The 25,961-nt window shown below is 35.8% G+C and overlaps 1 protein-coding gene and 1 non-coding gene across 4 annotated transcripts in view; one reads left to right on the top strand and one right to left on the bottom strand.

Moving 5' to 3' along the window:
• Positions 1 to 25,961, bottom strand: part of RSRC1 (arginine and serine rich coiled-coil 1) — a 428,398-nt gene that overhangs the window by 391,291 nt on the left and 11,146 nt on the right. The gene's annotated exons all lie outside the window — the stretch shown is intronic.
• LOC114236706 (U6 spliceosomal RNA) lies at positions 18,849 to 18,955 on the top strand. The gene has a single exon (XR_003622569.1). It is a non-coding gene; the product is annotated as a U6 spliceosomal RNA (small nuclear RNA).

Genomic DNA, 25,961 nt, shown 5'->3' with positions numbered 1-25,961 from the left:
CTAGAAGAATTAAAGAACAAACAAACAGAAGGAACAATACAATAATTGAAATGAAAACTACACTAGAAGGAATAAATAGCAGAATAACTGAGGCAGAAGAATGGATAACTGACCTGGAAGGCAGAATGGTGGAAATTCACTACCATGGAACAGAATAAAGAAAAAAGAATGAAAAGAAATGAGGACAGCCTAAGAGAGCTCTGGGACAACGTTAAATGCAACAACATTCACATCATAGGGGTCCCAGAAGGAGAAGAGAGAGAGAAAGGACCAGAAAATATTGGAAGAGATTATAGATGAAAACTTCCTAACATGGGAAAGGAAATAGCCACCCAAGTCCAGGATGGGCAGAGAGTCAAAGGCCGGATAAACCCAAAGAGAAACACGCCGAGACACAACAGCTGATTTCTCAGCAGAAACTCTACAAGCCAGAAGGGAAGGGTACGATATATTTAAAGCGTTGAAAGGGAAGAACCTACAACCAAGATTACTCTACCCAGCAAGGATCTCATTCAGATTCGATGGAGAAATCAAAAGCTTTACAGACAAGCAAAAGCTAAGAGAATTCAGCACCACCAAACCAGCTCTACAACAAATGCTAAAGGAACTTCTCTAAGTGAGAAACAAATGTAGAAAAGGCCTACAAAAACAAACCCATAACAGGTAAGAAAATGGCAATAGGAACATACATACATATAATTACCTTAAATGTGAATGGATTAAATGCTCCAACCAAAAGACACAGGCTCCCTGAATGGATACAAAAATAAGATCCATATATATGCTGTCTTCAAGAAACCCACTTTAGACCTAGGGACACATACAGACTGAAAGTGAGGGGATGGAAAAAGATATTCCATGCAAATGGAAATCAAAAGAAAGCTGGAGTAGCAATACTCATATCAAATAAAATAGACTTTAAAATAAAGAATGTTACAAGAAACAAGGAAGGACACTACATAATGATCAAGGGATCAATCCAAGAAGAAGATATAACAATTATAAATGTTTATGCACCCAACATACGAGCACCTCAATACATAAGGCACATGCTAACAACCATGAAAGGAGAAATCGACAGTAACACAATAATAGTGGGGGACTTTAACACCTCGCTTACACCAATGGACAGATCATCCAAACAGAAAATTAATAAGCAAACACAAGCTTTAAATAACACAAAAGACCACATAGATTTAATTGATATTTATAGGACATTGCATCCAAAAACAGCAGATTACACTTTATTCTCAAGTGCACACGGAACATTCTCCAGGATAGATCACATCATGGGTCACAAATCAAGCCTCAGTAAATTTAAGAAGACTGAAATCATTTGAAGCATCTTTTCTGACCACAATGCTATGAGATTAGAAATCAATTACAGGGGAAAAAACGTAAAAAACACAAACACATGGAGGCTAAACAATACATTACTAAATAACCAAGCGATCACTGAAGAAATCAAAGAGGAAATCAAAAAATACCTAGAGACAAATGACAATGAAAACACGACGATCCAAAACCTACGGGATGCAGCAAAACAGTTCAAAGAGGGAAGTTTATGGCAATACCAGCGCTACCTCAAGAAAAAAGAAAAATCTCAAATAAACAATCTAAAATTACACCTAAAGGAACTAGAGAAAGAAGAACAAACAAAACCCAAAGTTAGCAGAAGGAAAGAAATCATAAAGATCAGAGCAGAAATAAATGAAATAGAAACAAAGAAAACAATAGCAAAGATCAATAAAACTAAAAGCTTGTTTTTTGAGAAGATAAACAAAATTGATAAACCATTAGCCAGACTCATCAAGAAAAAGAGGGAGAGGATTCAAATCAATAAAATTAGAAATGAAAAAGGAGAACTTACAACAGACACCGCAGAAATACAAAGCATCCTAAGAGACTACTACAAGCAACACTATGCCAATAAAATGGCCAACCTGGAAGAAATGGACAAATTTTTAGAATGGTATAACCTTCCAAGGCTGAACCAGGAAGAAATAGAAAATATGAACAGACCAATCACAAGTAATGAAATTGAAACTGTGATTAAAAATCTTCTACAAACAAAAGTCCAGGACCAGATGGCTTCACAGGTGAATTCTATCAAACATTTAGAGAAGAGCTAACACCCATCCATCTCAAACTCTTCCAAAAATTGCAGAGGAAGGAACACTCCCAAACTCATTCTATGAGGCCACCGTCACCCTGATACCAAAACCAGACAAAGATACTACAAAAAAAGAAAATTACAGACCAATATCACTGATGAATACACATACAAAAATCCTCAACAAAATACTAGCAAACAGAATCTAACAACACATTAAAAGGATCAGACACCATGATCAAGTGGGGTTTAACCCAGGGATGCAAGAATTCTTCAATATACGCAAATTAATCAATGTGCTACACCATATTAACGAACTGAAGAATAAAAACCATATGATCGGGACTCCCCTTGTGGCACAGTGGTTGAAAATCCACCTGCCAGTGCAGGGGACATGGGTTCGATCCCTGGTCCGGGAAGATCCCACATGCCGCAGAGCAACTAAGCCCATGCACACAACTACTGAGCCTGTGCTCTAGAGCCGGAAAGCCACAACTACTGAGCCCGCGGGCCACAACTACTGAAGCCCGCGTGCCTAGAGCCCGTGCTCCACAACGAGAGAAGCCACCGCAATGAAAAACCCGTGCACTGCAACAAAGAGTAGCCCCCGCTCGCCACAACTCGAGAAACCCTGTGTGCAACAACAAAGACCCAACACAGCCAAAAAAAACAAATAAATAAATTAAAACCAAACAAACAAACAAAAAAACCATATGATCATCTCAATAGATGCATAAAAAACTTTTGACAAAATTCAACACCCATTTATGATAAAACCTCTCAAGAAAGGGGGCACAGAGGGAACCTACCTCAACATAATAAAGGCCATGCATGACAAACCCACAGCAAACATCATTCTCAATGGTGAAAAACTGAAAGCATTTCCTCTAAGATCAGGAACGAGACAAGGATGTCCACTCTCACCACTATTATTCAACTTAGTTCTGGAAGTCCTAGCCACGACAATCAGAGAAGAAAAAGAAATAAATGGAATACAAATTGGAAAGAAGAAGTAAAACTGTCACTGTTTGTAGATGACATGATACTATACATAGAGAATACTAAAGATGCCACCAGGAAACTACTAGAGCTAATCAATGAATTTGGTAAAGTTGCAGGATACAAAGTTAATGCACAGAAATCTCTTGCATTCCTATACACTAATGATGAAATATCTGAAAGAGAAATTAAGGAAACACTCCCATTTACCACTGCAACAAACAGAATAAAATACCTAGGAATAAACCTACCTAGGGAGACAAAAGACCTGTACGCAGAAAACTATAAGACGTTGATGAAAGTAATTAAAGATGATACAAACAGATGGAGAGATATACCATGTGCTTGGATTGGAAGAATCAATACTGTGAAAATAACTATACTGCCCAAAGCAATCTACAGATTCAATGCAATCCCTATCAAATTACCAATGGCATTTTTTACAGAAGTAGAAGAAAAAAAATCTTAAAATTTGTATGGAGGGGCTTCCCTGGTGGCGCAGTGGTTGAGAATCTGCCTGCCAATCCTGGGGACACGGGTTCGACCCCTGGTCTGGGAGGATCCCACATGCCGCGGAGCAACTAGGCCCGTGAGCCACAACTACTGAGCCTGCACGTCTGGAGCCTGTGCTCTGCAACAAAAGAGGCCGCGACAGTGAGAGGCTTGCGCACCGCGATGAAGAGTGGCCCCCACTCACCGCAACTAAGAGAAAGCCCTCTCACAGAAACGAAGACCCAACATAGCCAAAAATAAATAAATAAATAAATAAAGTAGGTGACTTAAAAAAAAAAAAATGTGTATGGAGACACAAAACACCCCGAATAGCCAAAGCAGTCTTGAGGGGAAAAAACAGAGCTGGAGGAATCAGACTCTCTCACTTCAGACTGTACTAAAAAGCTACAGTAATCAAGACAATATGGTACTGGCACAAAAAACAGAAATATAGATCAACAGAACAGGATAGAAAGCCCAGATATAAAGCCACGCACCTATGGTCAACTAATCTATGACAAAGGAGGCACGGATATACAATGGAGAAAAGACAGCCTCTTCAATAAGTGGTGTTGGGAAAACTGGACAGCTACATGTAAAAGAATGAGATTAGAACACTTCCTAACACCATACACAAAAATAAACTCAAAATGGATTAGAGACCTAAATGTAAGACCGGACATTATAAAACTCTTAGAGGAAAACATAGGAAGAACACTCTTTGACATAAATCACAGCAAGATCTTTTTTGATCCACCTCCTAGAGTAATGGAAATAAAAACAAATGGGACCTAATGAAACTTCAAAGCTTTTGCACAGCAAAAGAAACCATAAAGAAGACATAAAGACAACCCACAGAATGGGAAAAAATATTTGCAAACGAATCAATGGACAATGGATTAATCTCCAAAATACATAAACAGCTCATGCAGCTCAATATTAAAAAAACAAACAACCCAATCCAAAAATGGGCAGAAGACCTAAACAGACATTTCTCCAAAGAAGACATACAGATGGCCAAGAAGCACATGAAAAGATGCTCAACATCACTAATTATTAGAAAAATGCAAATCAAAATGACAATGAGGTATCATCTCACACCAGTTAGTATGGGCGTCATCAGAAAATCTACAGACAACAAATGCTGGAGAGGGTGTGGAGAAAAGGGAATGCTCTTGCACTGTTGGTGGGAATGTAAATTGATACAGCCATTATGGAGAACAGTATGGAGGTTCCTTAAAAAACTAAAAATAGAATTACCATATGACCCAGCAATCCCACTACTGGGCATATACCCAGAGAAAACCATAATTCAGAAAGACACATGCACCCCAATGTTCATTGCAGCACTACTTAAAATAGCCAGGACATGGAAGCAACCTAAATGCCCATCGACAGACGAATGGATAAAGATGTGGTACATATATACAATGGACTATTACTCAGCCATAAAAAGGAACAAAATTTGGGTCATTTGTAGAGACATGGATGAATCTACAGACGGTCATACAGAGTGAAGTAAATCAGAAAGAGAAAAACAAATATTGTATATTAATGCATATATGTGGAACCTAGAAAAATGGTACAGATGAACCGGTTTGCAGGGCAGAATGGAGATACAGATGTAGAACAAACGTATAGACACCAAGCAGGGAAACTGGTGGGGGGTAGGGTGGGGTGGTGTGATGAAGTGGGAGATTGGGACTGACATATATACACTAATATGTATAAAATGGATAACTAATAAGAACCTGCTGTATAAAAAATAAATAAAATAAAATTCAAAAAAAAGAAAAGAAGGTTCACTACTATATGTAAAATAGGTAACTAGTAAGAACCTACTGTATAGCACAGTGAACTCTACTCAGTACTCTGCAATGACCTAGATGGGAAAAGAATCTAAAAAAGAGTGGATATATGTATATGTGTAATTCATTCACTTTGCTGTACAGCAGAAACTAATAGAACACTGTAAATCAACTATACTCCAACAAATATTAGTTTTTAAAAAAATATAATAAAAAAACAAAAATAAAAAAGATGCATGCCAAGGAGCCCAGAAAGTCAATAACATCAGGAAATATTTGCCTGGGAATGCCTGGTTCATGACTAAATTTGTAAAAATCTTAAACACAAGCTACACTCAGTGGGTCTTTTGGATATGGTATGATATATAGCATTATTTTAGCTCCATGTGAGACAACTAAAAAACAACAAAATCAAGCTGACTGTGGAACCTTCAATGTACAAAAGTGATTGCAAAGTTAGAATACAAATCAAGAGATGAGTAAAAACAAAAAAGATGAAAATATATTAGAAAATAAACCATAATCATCCCAATAGATGAGAAAAAGCATTAGACAGAAATCAACACCCACTGTTGCTAAAAACATTCTCAGCAAACAAAAAATATGAAAGGTTCTTCTTCAGTTTTATAAAGGGTAGTGTAAAAACCCTATACGTAACATCAAATTTGAAGGTAAAAGACTGAATCCTTTCCTCCTAACACAGGGAAAATGGCAAGAATGCCCAATTTTGCCACTTTTCTTCAACATTGAAATGGAAATTCTAGACAATGCAATGAGCCAAGAAAACTGAATAAACGGCACAGAGTTTAAAAGTAAAACTGTCTCAATGATTGTTTTCACAGAAAATCCTAAGGCATATTCAACACACCTGCTAGAACTAATAAGAACAGTAAGGTTATAAGATTTGAAATAAACCCACAGAAATGTACAGAATGCATAATGTTCAAAATGCATAATATATAGTCAATTATATTTTATATATTGGCAGCAAATTATTGGAAATGAAATTTTAAAATAAGTCCTTTTCAGTGGTGTCAAAAAATTTTTAAATAAATTTAACAAAACACGTGCAAGACTGCTACACCGAAAAGTACAAAACATTATTAGGAGAAATAAAGAAAGTTCCACAAAATGGAGAGATACACCATGTTTGTGAAGTGTTATAATGTCAATTCTCCTATTCTCTTTATTGAATTACCTCCCAATAAAAATCCCAACAGGATCATTTGAAGAAATTGTCAAAGTAATTATAAAACTCATATAAAAATACAAAAAGTAATATCTGATTTTAAGACTTACTGTAAGTTTACAGTAATCAAGATCGTGGGGTATGGGAGTAAAAATAGATCAATGAAACCAAATAGACCACTGAACCAACAGAATTAATTTCATACAATCGACTGGTATTTGATAAAGCACCAGGATTACTCTGTAGGAAAATGAAACTTTTTTTAAAATGGTGCTAGACTATCATATTGGGGAGAAGATGAACCTATATTTCATACAACACAAAAAATAATAATTTGAGAATGATGTCAGCAAGATGGCAGAATAGGAAATCCCAGCCCTGTTTGCCTTACAGACACAACAACATAAAAACAATATACAGACCAAAATATTTTTATGAGAACTCCAGAAACCAATAAAGACGTGGTACCCCACGTGAGCAGAAAATCAAGAACAGCTACATTGAAACAGCTAAAAAGAGCCATCACTTTACCCACAACACCCCCTCCCCAAAGCTGGCACAGCTCACATTGGCTAGTGGCTTCTCCTTTGGAGGCTGTGGGGGTAGAGAAAAATGGAACATTCACCCAACATTACAGCTTTTCAAAGGGCTAGCCCAGGGACTGGTTTCTGTCTTTGCTGATTTTGAATGCTAATGAAACCAGGATAGTTTGGATGACTGAAGGTTGCTGAAAGCAAGAGAGGTGCAGTGGCTTGGTGGAGAACCAGAGAACTTCTAGTGCAGCAAAAAGGGGCAAACATGTCTCAAAGCAACCACAAGAAAGTGCCTAACTCGAAATTTCTACCTTGGGAAGGAGAGAGAAAAGTGGAGCAAGCATCCACTGTTCCAGATTTTCAGACTTGCCTGAAGGAAAGGTATGTATGTCTTGCCTGATTCAGAGTGCTGATGGGGAGTTGGCGTACTTTGGATGCCTGGAGGCTACTGACAACAAAGGAGAGTGGGGCTGCTTGTTGCTGTAGCACAAGACAACCTGAATTACCACAGAACTGAATTACCTGAATTACCATAGCAGAAAGAGCAAGAGATTAAAAGCTCCTGAAAAGAAAGTCAGCAAACTTCAAAGTGGGAAACTACATGCACAAGTCTAGAGAAGGTGCAACCTACATAAAAAGCTTTCAGAGGTCCCCAAAATCTCTACCTGGACTGACTGGTGAAGGTATTCCCCTGTACAAAGCCAGTCCCTAAAGACTGGGTGAGGTGGCAGTTTTTTCAAATATATAAAACAGCAAAATATTACAAGGCAAATGAAGAAAAAGGAAAACAAGATCCAATCAAAGTAACAAAATAAACCTACAGAAATCAACCCAAAAGAAAAGGAGATCTACGAGTTACCTGACAAGAATTCAAAATAACTGTCTTAAAGAAGTTCAATGATATACAAGAGAACACAGATGTCCAACTAAATGAAATCAGAAAACAGTACATGAATAAAATGAAAATATCAACAAAGAGAGACTATAGAAAAGAAACAAACAAAAATGCTGGAACTGAGGAATACAATAACTCCATTCAAAAATTCACTAGAGGGGTTCAGCAGCAGACTTGATCAAGCAAAACAAAGAATCGGTGAACCCAAAGACAGGTATTTTGAAATTACTGAGTCAGAGGAACAAACAAACAAACAAACAAAAAACATGGAGAAAAAAGAAAAAAAAAACCTAAGGAAATTATGGGACACAAATGAGACCAGCAATATATGAATTATGAAAATTCCAGAATGAGAAGAAAGGGACAGAGAACTTATTTGAAGAATGGATGAAAACTTCCCAAATATGAGGAAGAAAATGAATATCCAAATTCAAGAAGTCAAAAGTTTCCAATTAGGATGAACTCAAAGAGCCCCACACCGAGACCGATTTTAAATAAACTGTCAAAAGTCATAGACAAAGCAAGAATCTTGAAAGCAGGAAGAGAAAATCAACTCATCATGTATAAGGGAGCTTCCATAAGATTACCAGTGGATTTCTCAGAAGAAACTTTACAAGCCATAGGGGAGCGGGATGATATATTCAAAGTGCTATAAGAAAAAACTACCAACCAAGGATACTATAACCAGCAAAATAATCCTTCAAAATTGAATGAGAAATATTTTCCCAGATTAATATAAGCTGAGGGAATTCATCATCACTGCACCTGCAAGGGATTCCTCCAAATTAAAATGTTTATCACAAGACAGCAAGATAAAAACATACAAAAATATAAAGCTGGCAAAGGTAAATATATAAGCAAATACAGAATACTATGATATTGTAATGGTGATAGATAAAGCACTTCTAATTCTGGTACAGAATTTAACAGACAAATGCATAAAAAACAATTCTAACTATAAAACTATATAAAGATGCAATTGTTTAACAAAATGTCAACAATTGAAGAAGATAAATAAAGGGTATCAGGAGTTCTTTGTACTACACCTGTAAGTTTTCTTTAAATTTGAAATTATCAGAAAATAAATGTTTTCTATACACCAGCAATAAACAAGTGGAATTTAAAACAATACCATTTACATTAGCACCAAAAAAAAAAAAAATGAAGTACTTAGGTATAAATCTAACAAAGTATATACAATATTTATTTGAGAAAAATCACAAAACTCTGATGAACAAAATCAAAGAACTAAAGAAAGAGATATTCCATGTTCATAGATTTGAAGACTCAATACTGTCAAGACAGTGATTCTTCCCAACTTGCTCTCTAGATTCAATGCAGTCCAAATCAAAATCCCCACAAGTTATTTTGTGAATATCAACAAATTGATTATAAAGTTTATATGGATAGGCAAAAAACCCAGAATAGCCAACACAATATTGAAGGAAAACAATAAAGTCGGAGGACTGACATTACTCGACTCCAAGACTTCCTAGAAAACTATAGTAATCAAGACAGTATGATATCAGCAAAAGAACACACAAATAAATCAATGGAACAGAACAAAGAGCCCAAAAATAGACCCACATAAAAACAGTCAGCTGATCTTTGACAAAGGAGCAAAAGTAATACAATGAAGCAAAGATACTCATTTCAACAAATGGTGCTGGAACAGCTGGACATTCACATGTATAAAAATGAACCTAGTCATTGACCTTATACTTTTCACAAAAATTAACTCAAAAGGAATTACAGACCTAAGTTTAAAACATAAAACTACAGAACACCTAGAACATAGGAGAAAACCTAGATAACCTTGGATATGTATACTTTTTAAATATATCATCAAAGGCATGATCCATGAAAGAAATAATTGATAAGATGTACATCGTTAAAATATAAAACTTCTTAAAAGTAGGTGGAGGGGGTCAAAAGGTACAAAGTTCCAGCAATAAGATAGATAATTAAAACATAGGGATGTAATGTGCAGCATGGTGACCAAAATGAATAATCTGTATTGCATATTTGAAAAGTTGCAAAGAAAATAGATCTTAAAACTTATGACAAGAAAAAAAATATTTTTAAAGAACAATGAAAATATTTCAAATGATTTAAGGATTTTGAAATTTTTTACAAAATGTTGTTTGAAAATGCCACATATTTTTCCCTTAAAAATATCAGTATAATTTTTAAAAAAAAATCTACTCTCTGCAAAGGACAACATCAGAGAATAAAACAACAAGCCACAGATTAGGAGAAAATATTTGCAAAAAACCACATCTGATAAAGGACTGTTACCTAAAATATTCAAAGAACTCTTAAAAGCCAAATATAAGAAAACAAGCAGCCCAACTACAATATGGCCCTTAAGAGACAACACACCAAAGATGGCAAATAAGCATATGAAAAGATGTTCCACATCATATGCCATCAGGGAAATACAAATTAAAATAACAATGAGATACCACTAAAAACCTATTCAAATGACCCAAACCTGGAAAACTGGCAACACCAAATGCTGTTAAGGATGTGGAGCAATAGGAACTCTCATTTACTGTTGGGAATGCAAAATGGGGCAGCCACTTCAGAAGTCAGTCTGGCAGTTTCTCAGAAAGCTAACCATACTTTTACCATATGATCCAGCAATTCCACCCCTTAGTATTTACCCAAAGGAGTTGAAAACGTATGTCCGCACAAAAATCTCCACACAGATGTTTAAAACAGCTTTATTCATAACTCCCAAAACCTGGAAAAAAAGATATTATGCAATAATAAAAGGGTCAATTCACTAGGGAAATGTAACAGTTATGAATATACATACACTTAATAACAGAGTACTCATATATATGAAACAATGACAGAATTGAAGGAAAAATAGAGAGTAACACAATAAGAATAGGAGATTTCAATAACCCACTTTCCATATGGATAGAACAACCAGACAGAAGATATCTATAAGTAAACAGAGGACCTGAACAACACTGTAGATCAACTGCACCTCACAGACATATACAAAACACTCCACCCAACAGCAACAGAATACACATTCTTCACAACTGTACATGGAACATTCCTGAAGGACAGATCATGTGTTAGGTCACAAAATAACTCTTAACAAATTTAAGAAGACTGAAGTTATACAAAGTATCTTTTATGACCACAATAAAAAGACACTTGAATGAAACAACAGCAGCAGAAAAACTGGGAAATTCATAAATATGTAAAAATTAAACAACATACTCTTGAAAAAAAACCAATGGGTCAAAAAAGAAATCACAAGGGAAATTAGAAAATATCTTGAGAAAAATGAAAATGAAACACAATATACCAAAACTTATGGGTTGCAACAAAAGGTGTCCTAACAGGGTAGTTTATAGCAGGAAATGCCTATGTTTAAAAAAGGCCAGAAGTCTCAAACCAACAACCTACCTTTACAAATCAAAGAACTAGAAAAAGAACAAAATATAATAAAAGAAATAAAAAGGATTATGAAACTACTATGAACAATTATACACCAACAAATTAAACAACAGAAAAAATGAATAAATTTCTAAAAATATATAATTTACTAAGACTAAATCATAAGGAAATAAGAAATCTGAACAAGCAAGGAGAATGAATCAGCAATAAAAAACCTCCCAACAAATAAAAGCTCAGGACCAGATAGCTTCACTGGAGAATTCTACCAAACATTTAAATAACAATGCCAATCCCTCTCAAAATTGAAGAGGAGGGAACACTTCCAAACTCATGTTATAAGCCATCATTATTACCCTGATACCGAAGACATACAAACATACCACAAGAAAATAAAACTACATATGAATATCCATGAGTAACACTGGTACAAAAAGATCAACAAAACACTACCAAACCAAATTCAGCAGCACATTAAAACACTTATACAGCATAACCAAATGGGATTTATCCCTTGAATGAAAAGAACATTAAATATACAAAAATCAATAAATGTAATATACCACATATTTTTGGAGAACAAAAAAAAGACATGGGGCTTCCCTGGTGGCGCAGTGGTTGAGAATCTGCCTGCCGATGCAGGGGACAGGGGTTCGAGCCCTGGTCTGGGAAGATCCCACATGCCGCAGAGCAACTGGGCCCGTGAGCCACAATTACTGAGCCTGCGCGTCTGGAGCCTGTGCTCCGCAACAAGAGAGGCCGCGATAGTGAGAGGCCCGCGCACCGTGATGAAGAGTGGCCCCCACTTGCCACAACTAGAGAAAGCCCTCGCAGAGAAACGAAGTCCCAACACAGCCATAAATAAAATAAATAAATTAATTTAAAAAAAAAAAAAAAAAAAAAAGACATGATTGGGACTTCCCTGGTGGTCCAGTGGTTAAGAATCCGCCTCCCAATGCAGGCAACGTGGGTTTGATCCCTGGTCAGGGAACTAAGATTCCACATGCCTCAGGGCAACTAAGCCCACACGCTCTAGAGCCCATAGGCCACAACTAGAGATCCTGCACACCGCAACTACTGAGTTCGTGCGCTCTGGAGCCCACGTGCCACAGCTAGAGAGGCCGCGCACCGCAACTATTGAGCCTGCGCGCCCTGGAGCCTGCAGACCACAACTAGAGAGAAGCCCACACGCCACAACAGAAGATCCTGCGTGCCATAACTAAGACCTGACATGGCCAAATAAATATTTTAAAAAACCAAAACACATGATCATCTCAGTTGATGTAGAAAAAAATCATTTCATAAAGTTCAACACCTTTTCATGATAAAAACAGTCAACAAATTAGTAATAGAAGAAAAGTACCCCAACATAAGAAAGGTCATATATAAAAGACCCAGGGATAACATCATACCCAACAGTGAAAAACTGAAAGTTTTTCCTCTAAATTCAGGAACAAGACAAGGATTCCCACACTCACCACTTCTACTCAACACAGTACCAGAATTCTTAGCCAGAGCAATTAGGCATGAAAAAGAAATAAACAGCATCCAAATTGGAAAAATATCTCTGTTTACAGATGACATGATCTTATATGTAGAAAATCCTAAGATTACACACAGACACACAATGTTAGAACTAATAAATTGAGAATCAACAGTGAAAAATAATTTGCATTTCTATATACTAACAATGAACAATCTGAAAAGGAAATTAAGAAAACAATCCCACTTACAATAACATTAAAAAAAAAAATTTAGGAATAAACTTAACCAAGGAAACAGAAGTCTTAATATTGTTAAACTTTCACAGCAGTCCATACTACAAAGCTATCTACAGATTCAAAGCAATTCCTATCAAAACCCAAAAGATATTTTTTGCAGAAACAGGAAAAAAAAAAAACCTCTAAAATTGATATGGAATCTCAAAGGACCCACGTAGCCAAAACAATCTTGAGAAGGAACAAGACTGGAGGCCTCATACTTCCTGATTTCAAAATATATTACAAAGCTACAGTAATCAAAGTACGATATATGCATACAGACAGACATATAGACGAACAGAACAGAAAAGAGAGCCCAAAAATAACCCTTGTGTATATGGTAAAATGATCTTCGACAATGGTGACAAGACTACACAATGGAGAAATGACAGCCTTTTCAACAACTGTTGGGAAAACTGTGTATTCACATGCAAAAGAATGAAGGTGGACCCTTTTAACACCATATATAAATATTAATTCAAATGGATTAAAGAGCTAAGCATGATACCTAAAACTATAAAACTCCTAGAAGAAAGGGTAAAAGCATTGTGACATTGAAATGGTCAATTATTGCTTGCATATGACACCAAAAGCACAGGTTTAAAAGAAAAATTAGATAAATGGGACTACATCAAACCTTAAAACTTCTGTACAGGAAACAATCAACAGAGTGAAAAGACAATCTATCAAATAGTAGAAAATATCTGCAAACCATAGCTCAGGTAAGGGGTTCATATACAGAATATATTTTAAAATCTTTATAACTCATAAACAAAAAAACAAATAACCAGATTAAAAATTGGTTAAAAAAACTCAAACATTTCTCCAAAGAAGATGTGTAAATGGCTGACAGGAATATGAAAAGATTCTCAACATTACTAAATCAACAGCAAAATGCAAATCAAAAACAAAGATACCACATTATACCTGTTAGGATGGTGACTACCAAAAAAAAAGAAAAATTAAGTGTTGGCAAGTATGTGAAGAAATTGGAACCCTTGTGCACTGTTGGTTAGATTGTAAAATAGTGCAAGCAGCTATGGAAACAGTATGGAGGTTCCTCAAAAAATTAAAAATAGAACTACCATAGGGATTCAGCAATCCCACTTCTGAATATATAACCAAAAAGAACTGAAAGCAGGATATTGAAGAAATATTTGCACACCCATCTGCACTGCAGCATTATTCACTATATCCAAGATGTGGAAACAATCTAAGTGTCCATCAATGGATAAACACATAAAGAAAATGTGGTATATACATAGAATGGAATATTATTCAGCCTTGAAAAAGATGGAAATCCTGTCCTGTGTTATAACATAGATGAAACTTGGGACATTATGCTAAGTGAAATAAGAAAATAAAAAAAGACAAACACTGCAAGATCCCACTTATATATGAGTTGTCTGATGCAATCAAACTCATAGAAACAAAGTAGAATGGTGATTGCCAAGACAGGGGAGGAGGGGGAAACTGGGAGTTGTTGTTCCAAGGGTTTAGAGTTTCTGTCACAGAAGATGAAAGAGTTCTAGAAATCTTCTGTACAACAGTGTGCATATAGATAACAATACTAAAATGTACCTTGAAAATTTGTTTAAAATTATAATTTATGTGTTTTTTACAATTAAAAAAATCATTTGAATGTACCACAGATATAAACAAAAAAGCTAAAATTATAAATGCAAATTAAAACCATGAAATGGCACTACAAGCCCCCCACTTTGGCTAAAATTAATAAGACTAACACACCAAATGTGGGTGAGTTTGTAAGTAAGTGGAACTCATAAACATTTTTGGTGGGAATATAAAACGATACAGCCATAGAAAATCATTTGGAAAGCTATTTTTTTCTTATAAAACTAAAACGGGGCTTCCCTGGTGGCGCAGTGGTTGAGAATCTGCCTGCCAATGCAGGGGCCACGGGTTCAATCCCTGGTCTGGGAAGATCCCACATGCCATGGAGCAACTAGGCCAGTGAGCCACAACTACTGAGCCTGTGCATCTGGAGCCTGTGCTCCACAACAAGAGAGGCCATGACAGTGAGAGGCCCGCGCACTGAGATGAAGAGTGGCCCCCGCTTGCCACAACTAGAGAAAGCCCTCACACAGAAATGAAGACCCAACACAGCCAAAAATAAATTAATTAATTAATTAATTAATTTTTAAAAAAAAACTAAAATAGACACCTACACTATGACTCAGAAGTTCCATTACTAGATTTTCACTTAAGAGAAATGAATATAGATATCCACAAAAAAGACTTGTAAAAGAAATGTTTGTAGTAGCTTTATTCATAATAGCCCAAGCCAGAAATAGCCCAGGAGTCCGTAACAAGAAAATAGATAAACTGTGGTAGTTCACTACTAGCAATAAACAGGAATGAAGTAATGATACATACATCAAAGCATTATGCTTACTGTAAGAAGCCCCTTGTAAAATATCACTACTATGTAAAATATCACTACTATGTGATTATATATACATAAAATTCTAGAAAAAAATGTAACATAGCCATACAATAGAATACTATTCAACAATAAAAAGAAATGAACTACTGACATACACAGCAACATGAATGAATCTCAAACGTATCATGCTGAATAAAAATTTTTAACACTCATGAAAACTAATCTACTGTAGAAAAAAGTCAAAACAGTGGTTACCTCTAAGGAGAATGCAAGCAGGAATTAATTTGTCAAAAATTATAAGGGAACTTTCTGGGGTAATAGTAATATATTTTGGAAGGTATATACATGCATCAAAACACAGCAAGTGTATGCTTAGAATTTGTGCATTTCAATGTATATAAATTTTGCATCAAAGAAAATGTCAAAGTTTTGTTTTCAAAAGGAAAAATTTAGGGACTTCCCTGGTGGCACAGTGGTTAAGAATCCACCTGCCAATGCAGGAGACACAGGTTTGATCCCTGGTCTGGGAAGATCCCACATTCTGTGGAGCAACTAAGCCCATGTGCCACAACTACTGAGCCTGCGCTCTAGAGCCCGCAAGCCACAACTACTGAAGCCTGTGCACCTAGAGCCTGTGCTCTGCAACAAGAGAAGCCACCACAATGAGAAGTCTGCGCACTGCAACAATGAGTAGCCCCTGCTCGCCGCAACTACAGAAAAGCCCGCACACGGCAACAAAGACCCAACGCAGCCAAAAATAAATAAATAAATTTTTTTTAAAGAAAAAAATTTATAAAGGAGTACTGAACTCTACTTACTCATAAGTATGCTGAAGTATTTAAGGGGAAAGCCTACTGATGCCTGAAACTGGAAATGCATCAAAAAATTAGGATAAATTAATGGATAGTGAGAGAAATAGACAAATGGATATGTGATAAATAAAATGTTAATGGTAATATCTAGGCGGTGGATATATGGGTCTTCACTGTAAAATTCAATTTTGCTGTATGCTTGAAATTTCTTATAAAAATATGTTGAAAAAAATCTACGGGATATATTTGAAGCAGTGATTAAAAGAACATCCATACACTTAAACACTCTTATCAATAGAAATGAAATACAAATATAAATAAATTAGCAGCTCCAAACACTTGAAAAAGAATAACAAAGTAACCCAAAGAAAGCACAAAGCAGAAAATAAGGATAAAAGCAGAAATTAATAAGGTAGAAAATGGAGAAAAAGATCTAAGTAATAAGTCAAAATGATTTCTTTTAAATTAACAAAATAATCAACCAGCCAACTTAATAAAGCAAAGGAGAAAGCATAGATAAACAACATAATAAATGACAAGAGGAAAATAAGCATTGAAACAGAAGAAAAAAAAGTTTAAATCATAAGAAACTACTTTCCAGACATCTAGGCAAATAAATTTCAAAATATAGATTAAATAGGTAATATACTAGAAAAATAGTTTACCAAAATGAAACCTATGAGAAATATAAAGTTTAAATTGACCTATTTCTGTTGAAGAAATAAAGTTATCAATGCACCATTCAACAAAAAAAGCACCAGGCCCAGATGGTTTCACAAATCTACCAAAACTCTGAATACCAGACAATCCCAATGCTCCACAAATAGTTCCAGAGCATTAAAAATGAAGGAAAACTTACCAAATCTTTGTATGAAGCAAGAATAATGATAAGAGAATAACTGATAAACACGATGTAAAAAAAAAACCCAACATCACATATGACTATAAAAGTACTAAACTTAAAAATCAGTGAACAGAATCCCACATCAAGAAAACACTACACCAAGACCAATTGAGATTTATTCCAGAAAAGCAAGATTAGTTCCTTAATAGAGCTAAGGGAAAAAAACAAAACAAAACTTGATTCTATCCACAGATGATGAAAAAGCCTTCAACAAAATTCAATATCCATTCCTGGAAAAAAACAAAAACAAAGTGATAGATCCTCTCTTAACATGACAAAATATATATACTTTAGCCCCAGAGCCAGTATATTTCTTCATAAGGAAACACTAGGAGTTTTTACACTAAAATCAGGAAAAAGACAAGGATGTATATCACCTCCACTGGTATTCAATATTTTACTGGAAGTAAAAGCCAATGCAATTAGATAAGAGAAAGCAAACGGAAGAATAAAAATTGGAAAAGAAGTAAAACTATTTCTATTTGCAGACAACATGATAGTGTATCTGATAAACCCTAGAGAATCAATGCTAAAACTAACTCAAGCAATAACAGAATTGAGTAAGGCATCAGGGTATAAAATTAACATAATCCATATTACCAAAAATAATATACATATTCAATGCAATCTCTATCAAAATTCCAATGGCATTTTCACAGAATTAGAACAAACAATCCTAAAATTTGTATGGACCACAAAAGACACCAAATAGCCAAAACAGTCTTGAGAAAAAAGAAAAAGCTAGAGGAATCATGCTTCCTGATTTCAATCTACATTACAAAGCATTCAAAACAATATGGTTTCAGCATAAAAACAGACACATAGATCAATGGAACAGATTAGAGAGCTCAGAAATAAACCCATGTGCATATCATCAATTAATTTACATCAAAGAAGTCAAGACTATACAGTGAGGAAAGAATACTCTCTTCAATAAATGGTGTTGAGAAAGCTGGATAGTCATGTGTAAAAGAATGAAACTGGGCCACTATCTTACACCATACACAAAAATGAACTCAAAATTGATTTAAGACTTAAACATAAGACCTGAAACCACAAAACTCCTAGAATAAAACATAGGGGAAAATATCCTTGACATAAGTCTTGGCAATGATTTTTGGGAATAGACAACAAAAGCAAAAATCAACAAATATGGCTACATTAAACGAAAAGGTTTCTGCACAGCAAAGGAAACTATCAATAAAATGAAAAGGCAATGTACTGAATGGGAGAAGATATGTGTAAATCACATATCTAATAACAAGTTAATATCCAAAATACAGATGACTCTTGAAGAACTCAGGGGTTGGGGTATCAACTCCTCCCTCCCTGCCACAGTCAAAAATCCTCATATAACTTTCAACCCTCCACATCCCCAGATACACATCCATGGATTCAACCAAACTCAATAGTGTAGTACTGCAGTTCATATGTATTGGAAAAAACTGACATATAAGTGGATCCTTGCAGTTCAAACCGGTGTCGTTCAAGGGTCAACTGTATATAAGAAACTCATACAGTGCTTGCTTCAGCAGCACATATACTAAAACTGGAATGATACAGAGAAGACTAGCATGGCCTCTGCACAAGGATGACATGCAAATTCGTGAAGTGCTCCATATTTTTACAATAGTACAAAGCTACAGTAATCAAAGCAGTATGGTACTGGTACAAAAACAGGCATACAGATCAATGGAACAGAATAGAGAGTCCAGAAATAAACCCACACACCTACAGTCAATTAATCTTCGACAACAGAGGCAAGAATATAAAATGGGAAAAAGACAGTCTCTTCAGCAAGTGGTGCTGGGAAAGTTGGACAGCTGCATGTAAATCAATGAAGTTAGAACACACCCTCACACCATGCACAAAAAAAAAAACAAACTCAAAATGGCTTAAAGACTTAAGCACAAGACATGATACCATAAAACTCCTAGAAAAGAGCACGGGCAAAACATTCTTTGACATAAATCATACCAATGTTTTCTTAGGGCAGTCTCCTAAGGCAATAGAAATAAACAAATGGAACTTAATCAAACTTACAAGCTTCTGCACAGCAAAGGAGACCATTAAAGAAAAAAAAACAAAACAAAATGAAAAGACAACCTACTGAATGGGAGAAAATATCTGCAAATGATGCGATAGACATGGGCTTAATCTCCAAAGTATACAAACAGCTCATACAACAACAAAACAAACAACTCAATCAAAAAATGGGCATTTAATATTAATAGACATTTCTCCAAAGAAGACATACAGATGGCCAGTAGGCACATGAAAAGATGCTCAACATCACTCATTATTAGAGAAATGCAAATCAAAGCTGCAGTGAGGTACCACCTCACACCAGTCAGAATGGCCATCATTAAAAAGTCTACAAATAACAAATATTGAAGAGGGTGTGGAGAAAAGCTAACCCTCCTACACTGCTGGTGGGAATGTAAGTTGGTACAGCCACTATGGAAAACAGTGTGGAGGTTCCTCAGAAAACTAAAAATAGAATTACCATATGATTCAGCAATCCAACTCCTGGGAATATACCCAGACAAAACTACAATTCAAAAAGACACATGTACCCCTATGTTCATAGCAGCACTGTTCACAATAGCCAAGACATGGAAACTACCTAAATGTCCATCAACAGATGAATGGATAAAGAAGATGTGGTACATATATACAGTGGAATACTACTCAGCCATAAAAAAGAATGAAATAATGCCATTTGCAGCAACATGGATGCAACTAGAGATTATCATGCTAAGTGAAGTAAGTCAGAAAGAGAAAGACAAATACTGTATGATATCATGTATATGTGGAATCTAGAATATGGCACAAATGAACCTATCTGCAAAACAGAAGCAGACTCATAGAGAACAGACTTGTGATTGCCAAAGGGGAGGGGGGGAGGGAGAGGAATGGATTGGGAGTTTGGGGTTGGTAGAGGCAAACTATTACATTTAGAGTAGATAAACAACAAGGTCCTAATGTATAGCACAGGAAACTATACTCAATATCCTGTGATAAACCGTAATGGAAAAGAATATTAAAAAAAGCATGTCTATATGTGTATAACTGAGTCACTCTGCTGTACAGCAGAGATTGGCACAGCATTGTAAATCAACTATACTTCAATTAAAAAAAAAAAGAGTGGGAAAAAAAGAAAAAAAAAACTCATATAACTCAATAGCAAAAAACAAACAATCCAATTAAAAAAGGGACAGAAGATCTGGACAAAGAGTTTTCAAAAGAAGACATACAATGCAATCCTTATCAAAATACACATGACATTTTTCACACAACTAGAACAAATAATTCTAAAATTTGTATGGAAACACAAAAGAACCCAAAGAGCCAAAATAATTTTGAGAAAGAAGAACAAAGATGAAGGTATTACGCTCCCTGCTTTCAAACTGTACTACAAAGCAAAAGTAACCAAAACAGTATGGTACTAGCACAAAAACAGACACATAGCTCAATGGAACAGAATACATAGCCCAGAAATGAACCCACACTTAACATGGGTAATTAATCTACAACAAAGAAGGTAAGAACATACAATAGGAAAAAGACAACCTCTTCAATAAATGGTGCTAGGAAAACTGGAAAATTACATGCAAAAGAATCAAACTGGACTACTTTTTCACACCATACACAAACATACACTCAAAATGGATTAAAGACTTAAATTTAAGATTTGAAAACATAAAACGTTTAGAAGAAAAAGGCAGTATGCTCTCTGACATTGGTCTTAGCAATATTTTTTGGACACGTCTCCTTAAGCAAGGGAAACAAAAGCAAAAATAAACAAATGGGACTACATCAAACCAAAAAGGTTTTGCACAGTGAAGGAAACTATCGACAAAACCAAAAGGCAGCCTACTGAATGGCAGAAGATATTTGCAAATGATATATCTGATAATGGGTTAATATCGAAAATATACAATGAACTCATACAACTCAACATCAAAAAAACAAACAACTGATTATAAAATGAGCTGAAGAGCTGAATAGACATTTTTCCAAAGAAAACATACAGATGACCAACAGACACATGAAAAGATGTTCAATATCACTAATCATGAGGAAAATGCAAATTAGAACAACAATGAGATATCACCTCACACCTGTCAGAATGGCTATTATCAAAAAGACAACAAATAACAAGTGTTGGCAAAGATGTAGAGAAAAGGGAACCTTTGTGCACTGTTGGTGGGAATGTAAATTGATACAGGCACTACAGGAAACGGTATAGAGGTTCCTCAAAAAAATTAAAAATAGAACTACCATACAATCCAGCAATACCACTTTTGGGTATTTTTCCAAGAAAACAAAAACAATAATTTGAAAACATATATGCACCCCCTTGTCCACTGCAGCATTATTTACAATAGCCAACATGGAAGCAACCTAAGTGTCCATGGATAAATGAATGAATAAAGATATTATACATATATACAATGGACTATTCCTCAGCCATAAAAAAGAATGAAATCTTGCCATTTGTGACAACCCGGACCTAAAGGGTATTATGCTAAGTGAAATAAGTCAGACCGAAAAAGACAAATTCCATACGATTTCACTTATATGTGAAATCTAAAAAACAAAACAAATGAACAGACATAACAAAACAGAAACAGATTCACACACAACCAACCTTCTGATGGTTGCTAGCGGGAGGAGGTTGCAGGGAATGAGTGAAATAGGTGAGGGAGATTAAGAGGAACAAACTTCCAGTTACAAAATAAGTCAAGGGACTATAACAGTACAGCATAAGAAATATAATCAATAATATTGTGATAACTTTGTACAGTGACAGACCTAGACTTACTGTGGTGATCATTTTGTATAAAATGTATAAAATGATATAACACATAAAAATATCACTATGTTTTACACTTGAAACTAATATAATATTGTAAGTCAATTATACTTCAATTAAAATAAAACTAACCATAATTAGTAAAAAATAAATAAATTTCAATTAAAAAATAAAATCAAATAAAAAATTAAAATGACATTCTGTCAGTAAGACTATGAGGAAACAGAACTCTCTTAAATTACTGAGAGGAATTCAGCAATTTCCAACAAAATTACAAACTTATTTACCTTTTGATTCAGCAATCCCACTTCTAGGAATTTCCCCTGAAGGTACACCTCCAACAATACAAAAATACTCAAGCACCAGGTTATTCATGACAGCTTTTTAGTAACTGTAAAATTTTGGCACTGTCTTTAAGGTCCATACCTAGGAAACTGGCTAAACAAATCATGATACATCCACACAATGAAGTACAATAAGCAGCTATAAAAAATGAGTAAGAGTACTATTAATTGATATAGTGATTTCCAAGATATATTAGTAAATAGAAAAAGCAAAGTGCAAAGAGTATCTATAGTATGCCATATATAAAACCACTACTTTGTTTAAAAAGAAATGGAGGAAAGCTAAAACACAAACTAATAGGATTAGTTCTAGGAGGTGGTTAGGAACAGGATAGACGGTATAAAGGGGCATGATACTTCTCCATGCACACCTTTTATAGTGCTGTCTTTTGGAACCATGTTAATGTTTCACATACTAAAATAAAGGCGGGGGGGACCAAAAAGTAAATACAATTTAAAAACTTAGGGGATAAAAAAACTTAAAATGAAATATAAACAGAAACAAATGAACCTAACTCTTCAAAGAAACTAACCATAATAAAGTGGAGAGGAGAACCAAATACCCCAGAGTAAAGATAAAAAGAACCAAAAAAAATATCTGACTCTATAAGTTTGCTTTTCAAAGTGGTACATATCAGCAATTTTGTAACTACTTTCTGTGTATCCTAGAATTGAGGAAATAAGTAAATATACTGTGAATAATAGTCGGTTTCCTACTGTTTTAAAAGGAAGTGACAAGATACATGTCACAACTTGAGTACTTCAAGAAGAATATAAAAACTATACTAAAAAGCATAATCATCAAATTACTCTATAAGTTATCCACGGAACTTGCAGCAACTTCACACATTTGATTTCCCTCCTTCTGCCACCCCTCAAAACATGCTTCGTCTTGTTTTTTAGACATGTAACAACAAAGTTATGTGAAAGTATTTGACTTTGCATGACTGAAATCACTCTTTTCTATTAAAAAGCACAGAGATCATTAACAACGTACCTGTAAATTTAGAATCACATAGTACTTTTTCTTTGAAAAACTCACTACAGTTAACCCTTGAACAACATGGGTTTGAACTGTGAGGGTCCATTTATACGTGGATTTTTTTTCAAAAAATACTGCAGTACTGAACTTATGGTTACCAGGGAAAAGGTGGGGGGAAGGGATAGTTAGGAAGTTTGGGATTGACACGTACACACTGCTATATTTAAAATGGATAACCGGGCTTCCCTGGTGGCGCAGTGGTTGAGAATCTGCCTGCCAATGCAGGGGACACAGGTTCAAGCCCTGGTCTCGGAAGATCCCACATGCCATGGAGCAATTAGGCCTGTGAGCCACGGTTACTGAGCCTGCGCGTCTGGAGCCTGTGCTCCGCAACAAGAGAGGCCGCGATAATGAGAGGCCCACGCACCGCAATGAAGAGTGGCCCCCACTTGCCGCAACTAGAGAAAGCCCTCGCACAGAAACGAAGACACAACACAGCCATAAATTAATTAATTTATTTATTTTTAAAAATAATAAAAATAAAAAAAATATATAATGGATAACCAACAAGGACCTACTGTATAGCACAGGAAACTCTGCTTGATATTATATAACAACCTAAATGGGAAAAGAATTTGAGAAAGAATACATACATGTATACGTATAACTGAATCACTTTGCTGTACACCTGAAACTAACACAACATTGTCCATCAACTATACTCCAAGGGCTTCCCTGGTGGAGCAGTGGTTAAGAATCCACCTGCCAATGCAGGGGACACGGGTTCGAGCCCTGGTCCAGGAATATCCCACATGCCATGGAGCAACTAAGCCTGTGCGCTACAACTACTGAGCCTGCGCTCTACAGCCCGTGAGCCACAACTACTGAGCCCACATGATACAACTAGTGAAGCCCACACGCCTAGAGCCCATGCTCTGCAACAAAAGCCACCACAATGAGAAGCCCGCACACAGCAATGAAGAGTATCCCCCGCTCACCACAATTAGAGAAAGCCCGCTTGGAACAATGAAGACCCAATGCAGCCAAAAATAAAATTAAAAAACAAAAAAATAAAAAAAAAAAACTATACTCCAATGTAAAATAAAAACTAAAACAAAGGGACGTCCCTGGTGGTGCAGTGTTAAGAATCCGCCTGCCAATGCAGGGGACATTGGTTCGAGCACTGGTCCGGGAAGATCCACATGCCATGGAGCAAATAAGCCCATGCACCACAACTATTGAGCCTGCACTCTAGAGCGTGCAAGCAACAACTACTGAGCGTGCAAGCCACAACTACTGAAGCCCATGCGCCTAGAGCCTGTGCTCTGCAACAAGAGAAGCCACAGCAACAAGAAGCCCGCGAACCGCATGAAGAGTAGCCCCCGCTCTCCGCAACTAGAGAAAGACCACGCACAACAACGAAGACCCAACACAGCCAAAAATAAATAAATAAATAAATAAATACTTTAAAGAAAATACTATAACACTACACGATCCACAGTTGGTTGGATATGTAGATGCGGAACCGTGGATACAGAAGGCCAACCATGGGACCTGAGAATCCTCAGATTTTGGTACCTGCAGCAGGTTCTGGAATCAATCCCCTGTACATATTAAGGAACGAATGTACTTACAACTTCTTTATTTAAATTAAAGTCTTAGTTAACTAAACTGTTCAAAGAATGAGTTGTTCAATTTTCTTCTTAAACCAAGATTAACCTAGAAACTCATTTAGTTTAAACATTTTGAAGAATAAATTCCTAAAATACATTAACAAAATAATGTTGTGTATAAAACATGGATAAAGTATTTTCTCAAAATGTAGGACTTTTCAGTGTCTCCAGATTATTTAGTTATTGCAGTTAAATGCAGAAGTGTCGATGCAAGATTCTGAGAAGTTGCTGTTTTGAATAAACCTCTGAACTTGCTTCCTCATATACAAAATGAAGGTATTACCCTGCGTGACAGCCTGCCAGTTACAAAACTCAAAACATTTAGTAAAATGCATGTGTGCTGGATAATTTGTTGCTGACTAGATGTCCACTGCCATTCCTTTTAAAGTCTTCCTTGCACTGCAAAAGAGAAGAAATTAACGTCTGCAGATTCCCCTCTGTAGGAAGTAATAGGTAGATACTTGGGTAGAGAAGCAGCTTCCTGGTAAGTAGTTTCTTGAGAACCACACACTTTGGTGCTACAAACCCAGAGTTCTTAAGATTTCCAGTGACTTCTAAGAAAAGAAGCAGCTTCCACGCTTAGGCTAAAATGATCAATAACAGCTTCCCTAATTCCCTGAGCCCCTCCAAAGGTTACATAAGCCTTTAATTCCCCATCTTAAAACCTTGATGCTTAGAACTGAGTGACTTGTATTTTCCTAATCAAAATGTCATTGACTTATAAAGTGTGTATGAAAATACTCTACAAAATGCAGAAGACCACACAAAAGCATGGATTATTATTTCTATTCTCACTGACAGGAAATTTTCAACT

Source organism: Balaenoptera acutorostrata, chromosome 4 (assembly GCF_949987535.1).
Source record: "Balaenoptera acutorostrata chromosome 4, mBalAcu1.1, whole genome shotgun sequence".
Taxonomy (NCBI): Eukaryota; Metazoa; Chordata; class Mammalia; order Artiodactyla; family Balaenopteridae; genus Balaenoptera; species Balaenoptera acutorostrata.
This window is presented reverse-complemented; position numbering and strand designations above follow the sequence as displayed.